The following is a 21,000-nucleotide window of genomic DNA, read 5'->3' as shown; positions in this document are numbered from 1 at the left end:
ACCATATATTTCCATATAGTTCAAACCCAAAGCTTTAAGGACTGCATCTCAGACTTATTTAATTTGCTCATATCCTTTGTAATTATATGGGCTTCCCTGATAGCTCAATTGGTAAAGAATCCACCTGCAATGCAGGAAACCTGGGTTCAATTTCTGGGTTGGGAAGATCCGCTGGAGAAGGGATAGGCAACCCACTTCAATATTCTTGGGCTTCCCTGTGGCTCAGCTGGTAAAGAATCCGCCTGCCATGTAGGTAGACCTGGGTTCAATCCCTGGTTGGAAAGATCCCCTGGTGAAGGGAAAGGCTACCCACTCCAATATTCTGGCCTGGAGAATTTAATGGACTGTAGAGTCTATTAGGTCACAAAGAGTCGGACACAACTGAGCAACTTTCCCTTTCCCTTTTGTAATTATAGATATCCTGGAGATGTATGTAGTTCCCTGTAAAATTAAACTTCTGCTAATAAATTGAACTAAATAATAACTATAGATTTTCACAATTGAACCCAACCAACTTAAAAATTAAATTGCCACAGTCAAATTAAGTAAAACTGTTCAAAAACTATGTGACCTGAAAAATGATGTATCTACCCCTATATGGAGACCTCATTAAATGAATATAGAAAGATAAATCAAAATTCCAGAAGTGCATTGTACATAGAGAACAGAACTACCCAAGTTTTTTTTTTTTTTCCCCCTATAGAAACTGTTGTCTGTACTTTAATTACAAAACAAAATCAGCTCTTACCCAGGAATCTGTTTGGATCCTTTTAATCGCTAACCAGTATATTTTTAACCAGTATTTTTACATTAGTGATGAGTCCAAAAATATGATCTGAAACCAAGCTTATAGTGTTCTTTTTTTTTTTTTCTGATTTCTGAGATGGATTCACCAGAAGCAGATTGAAATTCAATCCTATGCAAAGAATTTCAGAAGCATCTGCAGTGACCTGAAATTATAGGGAAGGAACGCAAAAAAAAAAAATCATTCACCAGAAAAAGAAAGAACAGGCTTTAAAATCATAACAGGAAAATATCCTGCTGTTACCTAAGAAATGGATCATTAAGCTGTGTCCCACTAGATGGTGAAGTTATTCCTTTGTCTACAACACATATGCCTAAGTTAGACGTATTTTTTTCTTTAGCAGATCTGATGTAATCTGCTCAAGTTTAGAAGAGACTAAGCGTTTTCTCCTGATACTGTTTGCTACCTTTTTTTCTCAGAATGCCTCTCCTTCAGTTTCCTTGCTCGAGGTTTTTATAAGACTGTAAACACTGAGGGACAGAGTGTAAAGAAAAGGAATCCATAATATTCATGAATATTTAAATTACAATATATAGCCTATATCAGATACAGTGAAAAGTCTTTGCTATTTAAAGCAGATATATGGCAAATGTCCCTTTATAAAATCAATGTGTTCTGCAAAAGAGCTTTTCCAGTACCCTGAACACATAGTTATCTGAACTGACTGAGCATAATGGGGTTGACTGTGTCATTTTACAGCTACATTTATATATACAGAAATAGAGCTGGTGGCGTCATCAGAACAGATCACGTAAGGTTATACTGCTGCAGTGACTGGCAAAGCCTGCAGGTTCCTGAAGGAAGGGTGCGGACGAACTGACTACAGGCCAACCAGAAGGCATATCACAGTGGGGAAAATGTTAATAATTTCAGTGGAAAGTTCTCCTCCATTTTTAGCCAGCCTGATATATTGGGTTGGCCAAAAAGTTTGTTTGCATTTTGCTATATCATCTTATAGAAAAACCCGAGCCCAACCCCAAAAGGCCATGACTGGTGAAGTGTGAGCTTGGAAAATAAAGCACAGCCTCTGTGCTGTCCACTGAGTTATTTATTGCTAAATTGTCTATTTGGAGTTGATTTGTCTTGTCAGCCCTATGTCTAGATATTTAGTCATTACAAGAACTAGATTTATATAATATATATTCAGGCTTCATCAGTAGCTGAGCTGGTAAGGAACACACCTATCAGTGTGTTACCTTGCTCTCCTCCAAAGGATCTTCCTTACCCAGGGATCAAACTCAGGTCTCCTGAATTGCAAGTGGATTCTTTACTGTATGAAACACCAGGAAAGCCCAAGAATACTGGAATGGGTAGCCTATCCCTTCTTCAGGGGAACTTCCCAATCCAGGAATTGAACTGGGGTCTCCTGCATTGCAGGTGGATTCTTTATCAGCTGAACTACCTGGGAAATCCATATTCAGATATAAATCCTGCTAAAAAAATAAGATGCTTTATCAGATTCAAAACTAAGGCCCTTTAAGCCAATAATAAGAGATACGAAAATAATTTCTGTCATAATAAGTGCAGGTAAAATTCAAAGTTTAATGTCAGGGACCAACTGGGTGTGAAGGATATATCCCATTTCCTTTTTCTGGACTCAGTCTAATTATTGGAGAAGCTTCACCACTCACAGTCAGGTTGGGTAAAGCATCCAGAAATCCATGGTCCTCAAGCCCAAAGTCATTCCACATCATTGGATTGTTAGTGGTGAACACTGATGATTCACTATTCCTTGAACATGTATCTTTGTTTGTTTCCATGAAAGTTTGATATAGAGGAGCTTCTATGTTAAACTATACATCAGTTGATATCAATATTACTTAAGTTCTATTGAAATGGGGAAGGGAGGAAGGGAATAAATTGTACTTTATTGATCAATTTGGCCAAGTGTAGGGTTAATTTTTATCCTGATTGTGTCATTTCTTGTTTTCTGAGAATAGATTACCATAGACAGTATTAGAGGTACAATATGTTGACTAGGAAATGCCTGTGAAAGAGGTAGGGAGAAAAAGGGGGAGAGAACAGAAGGCAGAGAGAGGCCTTGGATGATGTTCAGATGTGATGCTGTCAAAAAAGCAAGGAAATGAAGAAGGATTGGGTAAGAAGTCTGCAGTGCATCTTGCAGAAAGTCTAGACCAGGGTGATGAGGAACCCCAGGGCAGAGGTTGCATAGAAGAGCCCTGTGTCAAGCAGAAACTATTTGCATTTAGCACCTCAGCTGTGCTCATTCATTAGCTGGAAGAAGCCAGGTAGCTCATGGCTGAAGTGTGTGTGAGCACTTCAGTGGATCCCAAAGGTGTGTGACCACTGAAGGGAAATCATGTACCTCCAGAACAACCACACCACTTCCATCACCCCTGATCACCATCAAACTATAAATCCACCGCTTTCTATCTATCTCCCCAAACTTGGTTAAGTCCAGAAGAAAGATGAAAAATTTATAGTAAAGCTTTCCCTGTATGCCACGATAGACATCACTAATCAGTCAGTGTAATCACTCCTACTGATCTCATGACACAGACACGAGATTGGATGTGCCCTGAGATGAAACCTAACCGCTATTTCTGGTTAGGTCTCTGACCTTTCTCTGTGGATGGAAGCAAGGATATAAGGATAGGAATGCCTCGAAATGGTACAAAAGTCAAATTTGGGTTTCATATATGAATGCTCTGCTGGACATGGACACATTTTCAGTAACTCTTTTTTTTTTTTTAATATTTTCACTAAAGTATAGTTGAATTGCAATATTGTATTTGTTTTAGTTGTACAGTAAAGTGATTCAATGATATTTATACACGTATGTATAAAGATATACATACAGTATATAGTCTTTTCCAGATTCTTTTCCATTATAGATTATTATAAGATATCAAACATAGTTCTCTGTGCTATATCGCAGGTCCTTATTAGTTACTTATCTTATAGACAACACTGTGCATATAGTAATCCTGAACTAATTTACCCCACACCCTCCCCTTTAGTAACCTTAAGTTTGTTTTCTAAGTCTGAGTCTATTTACTTTTTCAGTAACTCTCTATATGACTTCTCTCTTTCTCTCTCTCTCTCTCTCTGTCTCTCTCTCTCTCTCTATATATATATATACATACTCTCTCTGTATATACTATGCTTAAAATATATACATGTATATATATACATGTACACATGAAATATACATTATTTTTCAATCAAGGAGGCTAAATTAATGATCATTTCATACTTTCCTTATACCCACACCCTTTAGGTAGACAACGTCTTCAACTTCTAAACCACATTTTTTCTCACATACAGAAGTGGTTTCTCTATTTTTGAGGTGGGACACAGCTACCTACTTTTCCAAACTGCCAGCCCCAAAGCCCTGCTGACACTGCACTTCTCAGCATATCTGTGTGTGTCGTTCCAAGCACAATTGGAAGCAAGTCTGCGGTGACTGCCTCAAGGTTTGCAGGCTTTTGTAGAGTACTTGGCATAATCTTCACATTATGGATATTATTCTTTAATGCAAAATGGAATAATACCATTACAGTGGAGATCAAATTGGGTTTCGCCCATCCACTTCTAACATTTCGTTGAAATTTTTCATTTCCTCAAGTTCCCCCTGGTTGGGGAAAAAAAAAAAATTCCCTGGAGCAGCAACTCTCTAAAGAGTTATGCTTACGTATTAAATTCTTGCCCCTGGGCAAATCTCCTGACCCAGAAAGATTTATTCTAAAACTTTTATAAATAATCCCCATCCCTTTTCATATACTTCTCTCTGCATTCTAATTACATTTTTAAGAAAGGCGAGAACAAATTTGATTGCCACTATTCTTATGAGATGAAGCTGGTTTAACCTGAGCTGAGGAAAGCTCCCACTGCCCTTCTCAATACTTTTCCCCAAAAATCTTTATCAATGTGTCAAGTTGAATTTATGTGGCCTGATTTGATTGGATTTTTGAAAGGAAGAGGAGTTGGCAGTACTGAATTACTCATTTATGACTCAGTGTGGGGTTATTCTGAAACATGCTGAGGTTCAAGCTGATCCAGGAATGTGGGCTGAACACCAAATTCAACTGGGTTGTCTGAATTTGGCTCCTGGTCACCAGAGTTAGAGGCACTTAAAATTTACATGTGAATATGTGAATAATTCTTAACAAATTAAGGCTTGACTGAATAATTAAGCAAAAAAGAGGGAGTAGGATAAGCTTTATATCCTTGACAGGAGGGAGCGGAAAGGCTAGGTGGAAGCACAGTTCTCTGCCCTGAAGATACCTAAAAGAATCACTGCAACCTTTGCCTTAATCATTGCATCCAGACTGATTGGCTTGTTGTGTCTCACAGTCAGTTTGCTGTAAAGATGCCAAATGTGTGTCAAGGCTTCTTGTGTGGCAGGTCTAGGAGTACAGGGGAGTCTGGGGGCTGGGATTGCCTACTGGAGAAGTGAGTGTCTGAGATCTTCAATTATCCTGCTCTGTCCTCTGTCCCTTTCCCTTTTTGTCCACTCACGTCTGTGAATTACATAGAAAGTGGAGAGGCTCCTACAATGGGAAAAGGATGGCGATCTGGATTTTGTTTTCGAATAGGCTTGAAACATACAAACACACTTTCAGTGTGCCAGCTAAAAAGATGCCCAGTGTGAGAGTTGCGAGTTGAGTTTTGTTTGGGGCAAAAAGAGGACTGCATCCTGGGAGACAGCATCTCAGATAACTCTGAGAGACTGCTCCAAAGAACCAGTGGGGGAAGGTCAATATATAAGATTTTTGAGAAAGGGGAGTTCAATGCAATCAAGTGCTTACTTTACAAAAGGTTTTCTGCTAGTCACAAGGAGCTGATGTCACCATGAAGGGATTTAGTGATTTTCTAGATATGAAGAGATGAAAGGATTGGAATCATGAAATCAGTTCCTGAAAATATCCAACTATCTAAAGACCTGTTCCACCAATTTCCCTGGAGCACAGAGTGCCTCGCTCTCCACTCTGAACTCCCCTCAGGGGGATGTTGAAAGTCAGCAGGTGCAGCAGCACAGGGCTCAATCTCCTCAGAGGCAGATGGGAAATGTCCTTGTTCAGTCACTAGCAAATGCTTTTAGCAAGTGCCAATTTGTAGCTGACAAATGTTTGGTTAAGTGGCTTTTTTATTTAACATCAACCAGTTTACAGAGGGAGTCTTAGAAGACCCTGAGAAAGAGCTCTCCATAAGAGGAAAAGGGAATTTTACACACAGAACCAGACCCTATGGCAGACCCAAAACTGTGGGAAGATTGGTTTCAGATATGTGTCCAGATGCCGTACAAACAGGGCCACCTTCAGGGATGTGTAGTCAATACAGACGCACAAAGATCCACCCTCAGGAGACACCCACACTTGGTTTAGGGCTCTGCTATCACTGACTTAAAATTCTTAGCAATTTTGAGCAAGGTGCTCTCTGTTTTCATTTTGCACTGAGTCCCATAAATTATATAGTAGTTCTGAGGGCAACCCTTACCCTAGGTCCTTCCCCAGTTTCCATCTATTCAAAATAGGCCTTCACTTAATGAGTTCCTCCTGTGGAAATGGGAGAAGGCAATGGACGGGGGAGGGAGCCTGGTGGGCTGCCATCTATGGGGTCGCACTGAGTCGGACACGACTGAAGCGACTTAGCAGCAGCAGCAGCAGCAGCCTGTGGAAATACTGTATGGTGGGTTAGGATTAAAGATTGACTCTCACTGGCTTATTTCTTTCTAAAACCCAGACATAAAAGGGATAATTGCTCAGGGGTTGGAGGAAGAGGTGATTGGATTACTATCGGATTACATTCTTGATCTTTCATAAGTAAAATGACATAATTAAAACTAATAACAATTTTCAGGCTAGATTGCATTGATCAGGACAAGAGGAAGCACTTTTCATTTTAAATTAAGGAACACAATTCAATTTTCTCAAGAACCCTTGCTGACCCAAGAACTTTTTCTACCTTATACTGAGCCTAAACCTGTCATTGTCTTCTGGATTTTCATTTCTAAGAGGAGAAAAATGTAATAATCTGCTAATACAGAGTAAGAAAGTAGGTTTGAGAATTCTAGATTGGGCATACATTTGGACAAAGTATGAAATGAAATCTAATCTTCAGATCCCCAGTAGGATGCATGGCTGGTAAAAGAATATTTAGAGATCTGGCACCTCAGGAACATTTTGAACCTGAAGATTTGAATGCTATAGCTATAATCTTGTTAGGGGAAACACTAACTAAAACCGCCCACCCTGGCCAGGCCCCATAGTAACCATTTGCATGAGTAATTTTATGACTGAAGATCCTAGTGAAGAACAGAGTACTAACAAGCCCAACTGGAAGAATTCAGGAAAGGTCAAAAGAAGATGCCAGTCCATATGTCCTACCAACCTCCCAGAATCCTCCTCGCTGAAATCCATTTTGGCTGAGCGCCACCAGGAAGGATCCTGAGTCAGAATAATTGGCCAGAGACAACCCGGAAACTAACCCCAGAACCATAAACCTGTACTCCTAGCCACGTGGCAGAGCCATTCTCCTGGGTTCCTCTGTCCTGCTGCTGTGCCAGCAGCCCCTTCCCAATAAAGTCTCTTGCTTTGTCAGCATGTGTATCTCCTCGGACGACTCACTTCCAAATATTAGACAAGAGCCCACTCTTGGGCCCTGGAAGCGTCTCCCTTCCTGTAACAGTCTGAACCAGGCTTAGTTTGTGTCTGGTCCAAGTCTGTACATAATACTTCAGTTTCCACTGTCACCCAGCTGTCTCTGTTGGTTTTTCAATATTCTTTGTTTAGCTGTTCTAAAACAAGTGCTGTCTAAATTGCTTAGTTTCACAAGTTAACCTGAAATAACCTGCATCCATGCTCCTCCTCACTTCAGGCTTTGTTTTTGCCATTGACAGGAACAGTTATAAAAGGAATAAATACAAATCTTGATTCTAATTGAAAATAGTGTTTTATCATGTCTTTGTAAAAACTAAGAGTGGTGAAAATATCTTTCTTAGAGTTCTCAGTGGAAGGATGGTATTCATCAAGGGTACCTAGGGCCATCACCAGCTATGAAATATTTCTTTTGAAGGAGAGATGTTATTGACACCGTAAAAGTAAGTCTAAGGGAAGCATCGACAATGGCATCAGGATCAGAAGGAAAATAGCTGCAGATGGGAAATGAGAGGCACCTACATAGTTATATGGATAACAATCCTTTGCCGGAATTCCGTCTTTAAAAAAATAATGTCAACATACAATTCCTCTAACATAGTTTAATGAACAAACACTCCTTTAATGTTTTACATTGGATGAACAGATGAGCATACAGAATTTTTAAATTATGTTAGATCTTTATAAAATATTGTGTTTTTTTATTTTTTATTGCTTGAGATGAAAGGCAAAGAAAGCAAGAGGCATTGCTTGTAAATCCAAATCTTCTTTAAAAGAGCAAGGTTAAAGTCTCCATAAAGTACTCGACAAACTATCTACCGATGCATGTTTTCATGTTCCCCCAAATTATCCTCTGCTTTTTTGTCAAAGCCTATAAGCTAGGCATGGAGATTATAAGAACAATTTGCAGAAACTCACACTTAAATCCTTTCTCCTTTATTCCTAGGCTCCCCAGGGAGAAGCTCCTGTGCTGGAGAGAGGATTTCCGAGAATTTAATTGTGTTCTTTAGCATAAAGTCAGACCCGTCTGAAACACTTCAGAACAATTAGCAAATTGTCATCCATTTTCCTCTTCTTCTGCACTGGCCCCCAGGGAAAAACGGAGAACTGTCACAGAGGTAATTGCGGGCATTCTTCAGCCTTTACCTTTTCCTGCTGACTTCTCAACCCAGCCTCATGCAAATGCAGTGTTAGGGTTTATAGAAAAAGAGCAAAATTTAGCCTCAAAGAGCCAAACTTATTTTCCGGTTCCATGGTTTTCTCCCTCTGTATTTCACACGGGAACTGATTTCCATTTCATACCTCAGAGAAGGAGTATTATCATATCATCATGAAGAACTAAATTAGTTCCTATTATCTCTGAGCCGAGAGCCTGAGGTCGGCCAATTGGAATTTATCCTTGCTGATCTTAGAGCTTGAGCTGCCCAGGAACAGTGAAGCCAGGCAGTGAACTAAGAGGTACCTCGTGTTTCTCCTGAAAACTGAAAAAATGACTATCATTCAGGTTCTGATCAAGAGAAGGGTAATTTCATGCCAAATGACATTAGCATGCTGATCTGAATCTTTTATAATTAATTATTATTTTCAAGCTCAGATGCACTTGAGACAGGTCAGCACCCCTCACTTTTCAGGGCTTACCGTTTCCTCCGCTCTAGGTATAAAGGCCTTGTAAGGAGGCAGTAGCTGACTGGAGGCTCAAGCCTCTCCATGCGGAAGCATCTCAGGAATGATCACCTCCAGGTGTTCCTTTGAGGAGCCTGCTTATCTCCTCCCTTCTTTCCCTACCAATTTCAGTTTCTCTGTCTAGATTCTGCTTGGGCCAATGGATGAGTCACAGGGGCCAGAAGAGGTATTACTTTTAAGCAAGCAAGGTTGTGCAGGAACAGTGAACACAGCAGGTTCAGGACTGTCACTGTCCTTAGACAAGATGGCAAGTTAGACAGACTTGAAAGGTTGACCCTTGGCTGACATCTGAGACTTTGAATTTTGGAAGGATTTCCTGCCCTTCCCCAAACTGTGCCAGAAGTGTTTGTATAAATAATGTGGATTATGCTGGGCACCTTCTGTGCTTCTGGGAGTCTGAAATTTTGGCATGTGCTAGACAGAGGGTGCCATGTAACCAACCCCCAGTGAAAGCCTTGGGCACTGAGTCTCTAATGAGTTGCATTGGTAGACAACATTTCGATGCAGGAATTAAGTGAATCATATGTGAGTCTCCTAGGAGAAGTCCTCTGGAAGCTTACATCTGCTTTCCTCCAGATGTTGTCCCGTGTGCCTTATCCTTTGCTGATTTTGCTTTGTGTCCTTTCATTGTAATGACAGGGGCTTCTCAGGTAGCCCTAGTGTAAAGAACCTGCCTATCAATGCAGGAGACATAAGAGATTCAGGTTTGACCAGTGGGATCCAGATCTCCTGGAGGAGGGCATGGCAACCCATTCCAGGATTCTTGCCCAGAGAGCAGCATGGACAGAGGAGCCTGGTGGGCTATAATCCATAGGGTCACAAAGAGTCAGACAAGACTGAAGCGACTTAGTACTCACGCATGTAAATCACAACCATGAACACAACTCTTTGCTGAGTCCTGCTGCGATTCTTGGGGTCGCAAAGAGTCGGACACGACTGAGTGACTGAACTGAACTGAACTGAGACCTATGAGTCCTCCTGATGAATCAACAAAACTAAGGGTGATCTTGGGCATTCCTCACCACACACGGTGTCACCAAAAGGATGCTCGCATACAGAGAGAAGTCAGAAAGAGAAGAACAAATATTGCATACTAACGCATATATGTGGAATCTAGAAAAATGCCACAGATGAAACTATTTGCAAAGCAGAAATTGAGACAGAGATAAAGAGAACTAACTTATGGACACCAAAGTGTAGGTGGAGGGGGAGATGAACTGGGAGATAGGGACTGACTTATACACTACTCTGTATGTAGAAGTGTATATGTAGAAAACAGATGACTCATGAGAACCTACTCAGGGAACTCTACTCACTGCTCTGTGGTGAACTAGGTGGGAGGGAAATCAAAAAAAGAGGGGGTATATGTATGCATGAGTAAGTATGACTGATTTATTTTTGCTGTACAGAAGAAATTAACACAACATTGTAAAGCAACTATACTCTTGATAAAAATCTTTTAAAAAAGGAGGATCACTACCCTTTTCACCTAGACTTTAAAGTCTTAAGATATACCTTGTTATCGTTTGTTATCACTTAAGATAACCTCTAAGGCAACTCAAATACAATATTATGATTTTTTAGCTCTTCCAGTGTAAACTTGGATATAAGGCATCACTATTGATTCTATATTTAGTTATTCCATAATAGGGTACTGTACTCTACTCAGATATCGTGGCAGCTTTTATTTGTAAAGTTATCATATGAAAAAATTATTTTCTCAGTAATCCATTAGTTTCTGGAGGGCTACACAAAATGACTTGGGGTTTTGACTTAATTATTTTTCTGGAGAAAAGCGAGTTGAATTTTCTGAAAAATATAAATAAAAATATTTTATCTGAGAAAATATTAGATACCAGAAGCTATAACACTCCCAGGACATTCTTGTGTCCTGATTTGTGTATATCAGACAACAGTCTGATATAAAGAATTATAAGCTTTAGGTGGTTGTATCATATGGTGTCAAAATCATTCATAAATTCTTTAAATGGCCACCAATATTACTTAAAATTTTGGTGAAATTTAAGTTCCTAGGATGAGTGAGGGGATCTTAGATTAAGTTAGTTATACAGCAAATGAGGGGCAAAATTGAGAAAATGGTATTTCTCCTAAGAATAGCCTAATTTTTTTTTTTTTTTTTGCACTCATGAGAATCTTGATTTCATAGGCACAAGAATATCAGTGGAACGAAGCAAAGGCTCTTGTGTGTATAAATGCAAATCCTGGACGTCTTGCTAACTCAGTGCCAGAATCAGAGTTTTGTTTCCAGAAAGCTGACTCCTTCAGATTCAGAGTGGATTATCTCTGCTATATGTAAGCAACATTATGCTTTAACTCTCTTTTGAACAGAACTATCTAGCTCACTAACTAGAATCAATGTGGTCACAGACTTGGAATTTGGAGCCAGATACCAAATCTGCTTGGGCTTCCCAGGTGGCGCTAGTGGTGAAAGACCCGCCTGCCAATGCAGGAGTTATGAGATGCGGGTTTGATCCCTGAGTCGGGAAGATCCCCTGGAGGACAGCATGACAACCCATTTCATATGATGTGACTTGGGTCATATTGCTTATGACACTGCCTAATGCACAAGACTCAAATGAGAAACCAATATGCAAGTACGGAACCTACATTCTATGCCTAAAGACTTGTGATTAGTCTTCAAATAAATGGTAGAAATTCGGACCTATCCCTCATTGTTTGGGAGAGATATAGCTTTTGATAGACAAATGGCCAAGAAAACATAAATGAATAACTAAATACATTTCTACTCAACTCAGTCTAGAGCAGTTCATTAGAGTTTCTTATGTGAGAAATAGTTTGGTTGAAAAATTGTGGTTTGGGATTCAAAGTATCTCCTCTCATCACCTGTGATTTGAAGACTGTTTCTTTCCCCTGCATGTTTTATTTTAACAGCATGGCATTTTTCTCTTGATTAATAACTACATCAACCCTCACTCTATTTTCATGAGAAAAGGAAAGTCTACTTCTTTATTATTCTTCCATTCTATGAGTGATGCCAGGACAACTTGTGTTCTGTATTTCAGATAAGGCCAAATTGGTCAAAACGCATCTAGCCATTTTTTGGGAAGGTAGTAACAGATTAGTAGGTAGATATAAACTTCATGTCATTTACATCGGAGATAACAGTGATTAACACTGGTGCTTGCTCTTCTTCCCGTCTCTAACATACTGACAATACTTTGTGTGCTTGGGGTCATTGGTACCCAAGAACAACGTGGTCCAGAATATGGATTTTAAAATTTCTTCTGAAATTTCATGCATCTCATAAAGATGTTTGAGGATAGAAACTTTTCAAAAGAGGACAAGCTGTAGATAATTTAACCAGAGCAAGTAAGAGTTAAATAGTAAAGGGAAAAGTGCTATGGATAAGCTGGTAAGCTTATTGAAGGTCAGAGTTCCCTCATAGCTCAGTCAGTAAAGAATCTGTCTGCAATGCAGGAGACCTGAGTTCAGTTCCTGGGTCTGGAAGAGCCCCTGGAGAAGGGAATGGCAACGCACTCCAGTATTCTTGCTTGGAGAATCCCATTGACAGAAGAGCTTGGCAGACTATAGTCCATGGGTTGCAGGAGTTGGACATGACTTGGCAACTAAACCACCAGAGTATACCTTCCAAGCACCATCATGGGAATATGAAAGAGAAGAGCTGAAGGTACCTGAAACCAAAGAGAAAATGCCAGTTTGCTCTTAAGAGAGATCACTACGCTACGCTACGCTAAGTCACTTCAGTAGTGTCCGACTCTGTGTGACCCCACAGACGGCAGCCCACCAGGCTCCCCCGTCCCTGGAATTCTCCAGGCAAGAACACTGGAGTGGGTTGCCATTTCCTTCTCCAATGCATGAAAGTGAAAAGTGAAAGGGAAGTTGCTCAGTCGTGTCCGACTCTTAGCGACCCCATGGACTGTAGCCTACCAGGCTCCTCCGTCCATGGGATTTTCCAGGCAAGAGTACTGGAGTGGGGTGCCATTGCCTTCTCAGTAAGAGAGATCAGACATTGAGTAACGCAGACTTATCCTTGCTACAGTCTTCTTGACTGTATGTAATGATGTATGGTGCCTTGAAGGACCATGTTGAGATTGCCAGGCTACTGTTGACATTGCTTCCTCAACCCTATCTGTCTACTTAGGGAGCATGTGCTCAGCACTGAAGACTCAACTCGTGTGTTACAGTCTCTCTAAAGGCTTTTTCATCTTAATCCAGGTCAAACTGTTCAATAATTCCTTTGGATTGCCTTTGTACTCAAATGTTTACGTGGCTCAAAGAACCCGTAATACACTACTGCATTTATTTCTTCAAGTGTCTCTTTCCTTCTTGTAGACTGTAATGTCCTTATGGGCTGAGAACCTAATTCATCTTTGTATGTGCCTGACACAAAAATAAATTTTTTGATTAATGGCCAGTGGAGTGAATATATGCAATGAGAAAGGGTAGAAACAAGGAATGAAGTAAAAAAAAAAGGAATGCAAGGGATCTTAGAAATTTAATAAAATGATAGAAAAACTGTGGTTTTTTTCCCTTTTTTTAAGTTTATTTAATGGGGCCAAGGAATTTTCTCCTTTCACACTAGTGTTCAAAGATGAGTGATTACAAAAAGATTCAAAAAACAAGATATGAATTTTTTTTATATCGTTAATGTGTTTAGAAAGAAACTGCAATCCAGGGGCCTGAACATCACTGTGGTTGTAATATTACTAAACAAAAGTAAAACCAAAATCCTAGCATTTACATTTACAATTTTTTTTACAAATATTTAACAGATATTTACATTTTCAAATATATTTTTAATATGGACCACTTTTAAAGTCTTTTATTTAATTTGCTACAATATTGTTTCTATTTTTTATTTTGGGTTTTTTTGGCTGCATGGCATGTAGGATCTTAGCTCCCAAGCCAGGGATTGAACCCACAGCCACTGCATTGGAAGATGAAATATTAACCACTGGACTGCCAAGGAAGTCCCATTCACATTTTTTTAATAACAAAAACTTTCAAACTGAAGATAGTTCTTAGACCTTTCAGCTGAAAAGTCCAAATATCTGACGGAGACATACAGTAAATTTTGGCAGGAGGTTAGAAGACACTTTGCTTTCCTCAAGGCCACAATTAGCCCCTGGAGTGTTACCTTGGAATACACTGCTTTTTCACTTGTTTGTTTTTTCACTTTGAAGTTACATTTCAGGCATCAGTGATTTTCCAAGATATTAAAGTGTAGGCTTGGCAATAATGGTTCCCAAGGCCATCAGAGCCCTGCATTCCAGCATCAATCACATGAGAAGTTTATTGGCACCAAGACTTTTTCTCATAATGAAACACCCAAGAGAAAATGCTTCTTAATGAATTTGGGCCAGAGCTGTCCTTTAATTTTGAAGCAAACAAACAATTTCAGCAGCCTCGTTATATGTAATTATCCATTCTGAAGCTACAGTATTAAGACCTACCATTGGGCATACCCCAACATATGGATTTGCTAGCCTCTGAGACCTTGGAAATTTTAATATCCAGCCATTACCTGCGCTTATTAGACAGTCCTCAAGATCAGACTTGTTGTTTAACTCATTACAAAGCTGTCAAACTCTTTTTCTGAATCAAAACTAGAACAAATATTTAAAGTTTAGAGACTGTCTTTCTTTTTTTTAGATATAGAGGGATCATAATTTAATTAAAACATTTTAAAATGTGCATAAAAAACATATGAATTGTGTTGCTTGTCTATAAATTTTCATTTTTGTCTTTAACTTTTTAAAATTGAAACATAGTTGATTTAAAATGTGTTAGTTGATTCAGATATATATATTTCAGATTCCCTTCCTGTATAGGTTATTACAAAATATTGATTACAATTCTCTGTGCTATACAGTAAGTCCTTGTGGGTTTATTTTATATATAGTAGTGTGTATATGGTAATCCCAAACTCCTACTTTATCCCTCTTCCTCTTTGCTTTTTGATAACCATCAGTTCAGTCAGTTCAGTCACTCAGTCATATCTGACTCTTTGTGATCCCATGGACTGCAGCACGCCAGGCTTTCCTGCCCATCACCAGCTCCCAGAGTTTGCTCAAACTCATGTCCCTTGAGTCGGTGATGCCATCCAACCATCTCATCCTCTGTCATCCCCTTCTCTTCCCACCTTCAATCTTTCCCAGCATCAGGGTCTTTTCCAATGAGTCAGTTGTTTGCATCAGGTGGCAACAGTATTGGAGTTTCAGCTTCAGCACCAATCCTTCCAATGATTATTCAGGACTGATTTCCTTTAGGATGGACTGGTTGGATCTCCTTGTAGTCCAAGGGACCCTCAAGAGTCTTGTCCAACACTGCAGTTCAAAAACATAAATTCTTCAGCTCTCAGCTTTCTTTATAGTCCAACTCTCACATCCATAAATGACTACTAGAGAAACCATACCTTTGACTAGACGGACCTTTGTTGGCAAAACAATGTCTCTGCTTTTTAATATGCTGTCTAGTTGGTCATAGTTTTTCTTTGAAAGAGCAAGCATCTTTTAGTTTCATGGCTGCAGTCACCATCTGCAGTGGTTTTGGAGCCCAAGAAAAGAAAATGTCACTGTTTCCATTGTTTCCCCATCTATTTGCCATGGAGTGAGGGGACCAAATGCCATGATCTTAGTTTTCTGAGTGTTGAGTTTTAAGCCAGCTTTTTCAGTCTCCTCTTTCACTTTCATGAACAGGCTCTTCAGTTCCTCTTCACTTTCTGCCATAGGGTAGTGTCATCTACGTATCTGAGGTTGCTGATATTTCTCCCCACAATCTTGATTCCAGCTTGTGCTTCATCCAGCTTTATCTGTAAGTTTGCCATAGGCTTAATAACCATAAGTTTGCCTTCTATGTCTGTGGCTCTATTTCAGTTTTGTAAATAAGTTCATTTGTATCTTTTTTTTAAGATTCTACATATAAGTGATATCATATGATATTTAAAACTCTCTCTCTATTTGCCATTCCAAATGAACATTCTATGTAACTTAATTAGAAAAGAGAGATGAAATGTGCATATATTCAACTCAAATACACCCACGTAAATAAATATTCAGTGTCAGAAACTGTGCTGAGAACTTAAAATGATATAACAATGAATGTTATTAGCCAGCTTCTGTTCTCAAGTACCTGCAAATAGTGGCTGAGGAATGCAAAAATGAAACATATATCTAAAGTAAGAGAAAGTTTTAGCTTTAGAGTTGTAACTAATTTTATAGGAGTTCAAAGAAACAGAAATTCTCATCAACTTGGAGATGAAGAAAAGGGGATGGATAGTCCATGGAAAATGTGAGATGAAGTTGAGGGAAAAGAAAGATTTGTAAAGTCAAAAGAGACTTTCAGAAATAGACTAGAATGAGCATGGAGGTTGGGAACTATGAGGTGGAACTCACAGGAGCTCATTTTGGATGAACCATGTAAATTCAAGAACTGAATGAAAAAAAGATGGGAAAGAAGGGCTTCCTCACACTGAAAACACCAAGCTCAAGGCAAAGGAAGGTGCATTTACTTTAGTATCCAAAAGGGGTTTGGGGATGGTTTTTGAGAAAATTAATTACTGGTAATAAAATGATCAGAGTTGCATTTAGAAAGATTAATTTGAAATTGGAATCACTGGAGAGTAAGAAGTCAACTGTAAAAGTCAAGGTAAAACCTAATGAAAGTCTGAACTTGGTATCTGAAAGTAAAGTTGGGAAGGAGATAATTCCACTACATGACAGGAAACACAATTACTAGAGGAACCTAATATTTGTCAAATTGGATGTAGACATTGAGGATAAGGAAGGAATCAAAGATACTTTCAAGATTTTATTTCATACATAATCAACTATAAGGGAAGAAAGCAAAAAATACATAGAGGCTAAACAAAGTGATGTTAAACAACAAATGGGTCACTGAATAGTCAAAGAGGAAACCCAAAAATACGTGGGAACAATGAAGACAGAAACAATGATCCAGAAGCTATGGGACACAGCAAAAGCAACTCTAAGAGGGAATTCTATAGTGATACAAGCCTGAGCTAGGAAGCAAGAAAAAAACATACAGCTAATGGAACCAGAAAGAGAAAAACAAAGCCTAGAGTTTGTAGAGGAAAGAAATATTAAAAATCAGAGTAGAAATAAATAAAATAGAGGCCAAAAAAAAAAAAAATAGAAGTGATCCATGAAACTAAGGAATGGTTCTCTGAAAGAATAAAATTGATAAACCTTTAACCAGATTCAGAGAGAGAGAGCTCAAATAAATCAAATGAGAAATGAAAGAAGAGCAGTTACCTGCGATACCACAGAAGTACAATGGATCGTAAGAAATTAATATGAGTAATCATATTATCAATAAAACGGACAAATGAGAAGAAATGGGTAAATTACTAGAGATATACAGTTTTTCAAGACTGAATCAGGAAGAAGCAGAAACTATGAGCAGACAGTTTTTCAGTAATCAACTTAAATAAGTAATTAAAAATTCCCAACAAATGAAAATACAGTACCAAAAAGTTTCACAGATAAATTCTACCAAACATTTCAAGAAGAGTTAACACCTATCCTTCTCAAGTTATTCCAAAAATATTCAAAATTATTCCATAAAGCCAGCATCCATAAAGTCTCATCCTGACACCAAATCAAACAAATCATATCACACAAAAAAGAAAGTTTTAGACTAATAACATCAAGGAGATTAGATGCAATAATCCTTAACAAAGTGCTAGTGAACTGGATTCAACAATAAATTAAAAAGACTATACACTATGATCAAGTGGGGTTGACCCCAGGGCTGCAAGGATTGTTCAGTATCTGCAAATTTATCAATGTAATACACCATATACATGAATATAAAGAATAGAAAAGAATAAAAATTTTATGATTATCTCAACAGATGCAGAAAGAAACATTTGATAAAATTCAACATTCATTTATGAGAAAAACTCTCAAGAAAGTGGGTAGAGAGAGAATATATCTTAGCATAATAAAAAGCATATATGACCAACTCACAGCCAGCACCGTACTCTATGGTGAAAAGCTGAAAGCATTTCCTCTAATATTAGGAATAAAACAAAAATGTCTGCTTTCACCACTTTTATTCAACATAGTACTGAAAGTCCTAGCCAAAGACAAAAATAAATAAATAAGTAAAAGTAATTCAAATTGAAAAGGAAGAAGTAAAATTGTCACCGATTGCAGAAGACTTGATACTCTATATAGAAAACCCTGAGGACTCCACCAAAATAGCATTAGCACTCATCCAGGAACTCAGTAAAGTCACAGAATACAGAAATCTGCTGTGTTTCAAACATTAATAATGATCTATTAGAAATATATTTCAAAAAAAATCCTCTTTACATGTGTGTTAAAAAGAAAACCATATACCTAGGAATAAATCTAAGCAAGGAAGTAAAAGACTCGTACTCTGAAAACTGTAAGGCACTAATGAAAGAAACTGAAGATGACACAAACAAATGGAAAGACTTACAGTGATTATGCACTGAAGAATTAATACTGTTAAAACAAACTACCCAGTGCAGTGTACAGATTCAGTGCAAACCCTATCAAAATACTAATGGTATTTTTCACAGAACTAGAACAAGTAATTCTAAAATTTTTGTAGAAACACAAAAGACCCTAAATAGCCAAAGCAATCTTGAGAAAGAAGAACAAAGTTTGAAGTATGACACTGTGATTTCAAAGTAATCGAAATAGTATATTATTGGCAGACAAAAATAGATCAATGGAACAGAATTCTTTAAAAGAAAGTTTATTGTAAAAAGAAAATTAGCTTTGGGGTAGTATCTATCTGCTTAGAAACAGACGAGACTCTAGTCACAACCTCTAGTGCATAGAACAACCCCACTCTTTACGAAGCATATGTTTAAAGAATGAAGAGAGAGAAATAAGTAGCCAGTGAATCAAATGAATAATAATATTTCCGTGTTATAAGTTCAAAGAGGAATTTTGTTTGCTCACAGAGTGTTGGAAAAAGTTATGTAAATGTTCATCTGAACCTTCTGGTCTTATCAAATTTCAAATCTCCCCCTGCTTAAGTTTCCTCTTCTGAAAAACAAGAATTAACAACACTGCTCTCTTATGAGTGTTGGGAGGACTAATGGATTAATATTGATGAGTACTTAGAACTTGGTCTGGCAGAGATAATTCATCACCGTCATTAAATTTGTTGTGAAACACGAAAGTGAACATATGAGTGTTAAAGGTGTAACATTCCCTGGTGTCTAAAAGTGAGGTGGCATCCCTAAACTCCTTGGGCTTTTGTTAGGCATCTTTGATTGCCAAGAGCTGTGTATAAGCCTGTAAGGCGTGAGCAAACACGGGGGTATTTGAAGCATTGGATCTCCTTTGTTCCTCTGTGCAGTTGCAACTACGGCTTTTTGTTTTTGGTTTGTTTGTTGGGTTTTTTTCCCCCTGATTTTGCTTTGGGATCTGCTATATCCAGGAGGAAGTATAAAACTAAGTACAATTCAAATAAGCTTCGAGTTGGGTTAAAGCATGAAGGGACAAAAGCACCCTTCTGACAGTAATACAAGGCGATGTGAATTTTTGCTTGAATTCTCTCTCTCTGCTCTCAGACAGGGACAAAGCTTAAAAGGACATCTTTCATCCAGGGCATGATAGCTGTTCTCCAAAGACGAGCTATTTGTGTGACATCTCTTTCCAGTTGTCACTTTCCTTTGTATCAGCTTGGCACAAACTGACAGAATCACTTAAACTGTCCAATACAAACATTCACACATTGAATTAGGTAACTTTAAGGTGTCTTCCAATTCTAAGATTCTATGATTTCAGCCAACAAAGGGAATGTTGAGAAAAAGCCTATTAAGTTGTATGTTCCTGCGATTCTAACTGGGGTCATTTTACAGACAATAGTAATTACTGTCACAACTAGGAAAACAGCCAGCTGGTAAAGAATCCACCTGCAATGTGCAAGACACTGGTTCCATTCCTGGGCTGGGAAGATCCACTGGAGAAGGGATAGGCTACCCATGGACTGTATAGTCCATGGGGTCACAAAGAGTGGGACAACTGAGTGATTTCCACTTCACTTCACTTCTTATCAGTAACACTGATGCTGGAGAGTCATGGAGCAAAGCTTTCAAAGATCTGAAAGGAAAACAAATCTTTATATCCATTAATGATGGGGTCTAATGTTCTGAGGAATCACTGAGCATTTTCTTTTTGTTTTAATGCCTTTTCTAAATGTTAGAGCAATATTTGATGCTTGGAGGAGAAATGTTTTTGCAGAGCAGTTGATTATTTTGAGGATTTAAGTACAAAATATAAGTACAACTGGATATATATGTATTAATGTATATGTATGTGTAAGTGAAAGTGTTAGTTGCTCAGTCATGTCTGATTCTTTGTGACCCCATGGACTGTAGCCTGCCAGGATCCTCTATCCATGGGATTCTCCAGGCAGGAGTACTGGAATGGGTAGCCATTCTATGTGTATATATATATATATACACAATATATATATATTATACATATATATTAGCTTTAAGAGGACCAACAGCAAAAATACATCTATTGATAGTCATTAACTCTCTTAAAATGAGAATGAAGATCAGTTGTTGTTCCTCAATGAGTCCAGGGCAAGAGGAAATGAATATTAACAAACTATTGGAGATTTCAATTTGTATCCGAAAAAGAAATTTCTGAAAACGTAATGACATTGAAGTGAGTGCCATTGTAGAGATAATTTTCCGCAGAGATCATTTGAAATTGAAATAGATGTCCTGCTGACTGTATGCTTCCTGCATGACCAGATGACAATTTAGAGGATGAACTCATAGATCTTTCCACAATTTAAGATTTATTCAAATACCTGTCAACTACTAAATTGAAACCACTATTACAAATCTTTTGCAAATTGAGGCATATA

At 38.3% G+C, this 21,000-nt stretch overlaps 1 long non-coding RNA gene across 1 annotated transcript in view; it reads left to right on the top strand.

The window, feature by feature from the left end:
• LOC129630089 (uncharacterized) overlaps positions 1 to 21,000 on the top strand; it is an 82,648-nt gene that overhangs the window by 46,421 nt on the left and 15,227 nt on the right. The window contains exons 2-3 of the long non-coding RNA XR_008703513.1: positions 8,372 to 8,543; positions 11,276 to 11,421. This is a non-coding gene — a long non-coding RNA (uncharacterized LOC129630089). The remainder of the gene's footprint in view (positions 1 to 8,371; positions 8,544 to 11,275; positions 11,422 to 21,000) is intronic.

Source organism: Bubalus kerabau, chromosome 16 (assembly GCF_029407905.1).
Source record: "Bubalus kerabau isolate K-KA32 ecotype Philippines breed swamp buffalo chromosome 16, PCC_UOA_SB_1v2, whole genome shotgun sequence".
Lineage (NCBI taxonomy): Eukaryota > Metazoa > Chordata > Mammalia > Artiodactyla > Bovidae > Bubalus > Bubalus kerabau.
Note: the sequence above shows the minus strand (reverse complement) of the source record. Positions and strands in the feature narration are given on the sequence as shown.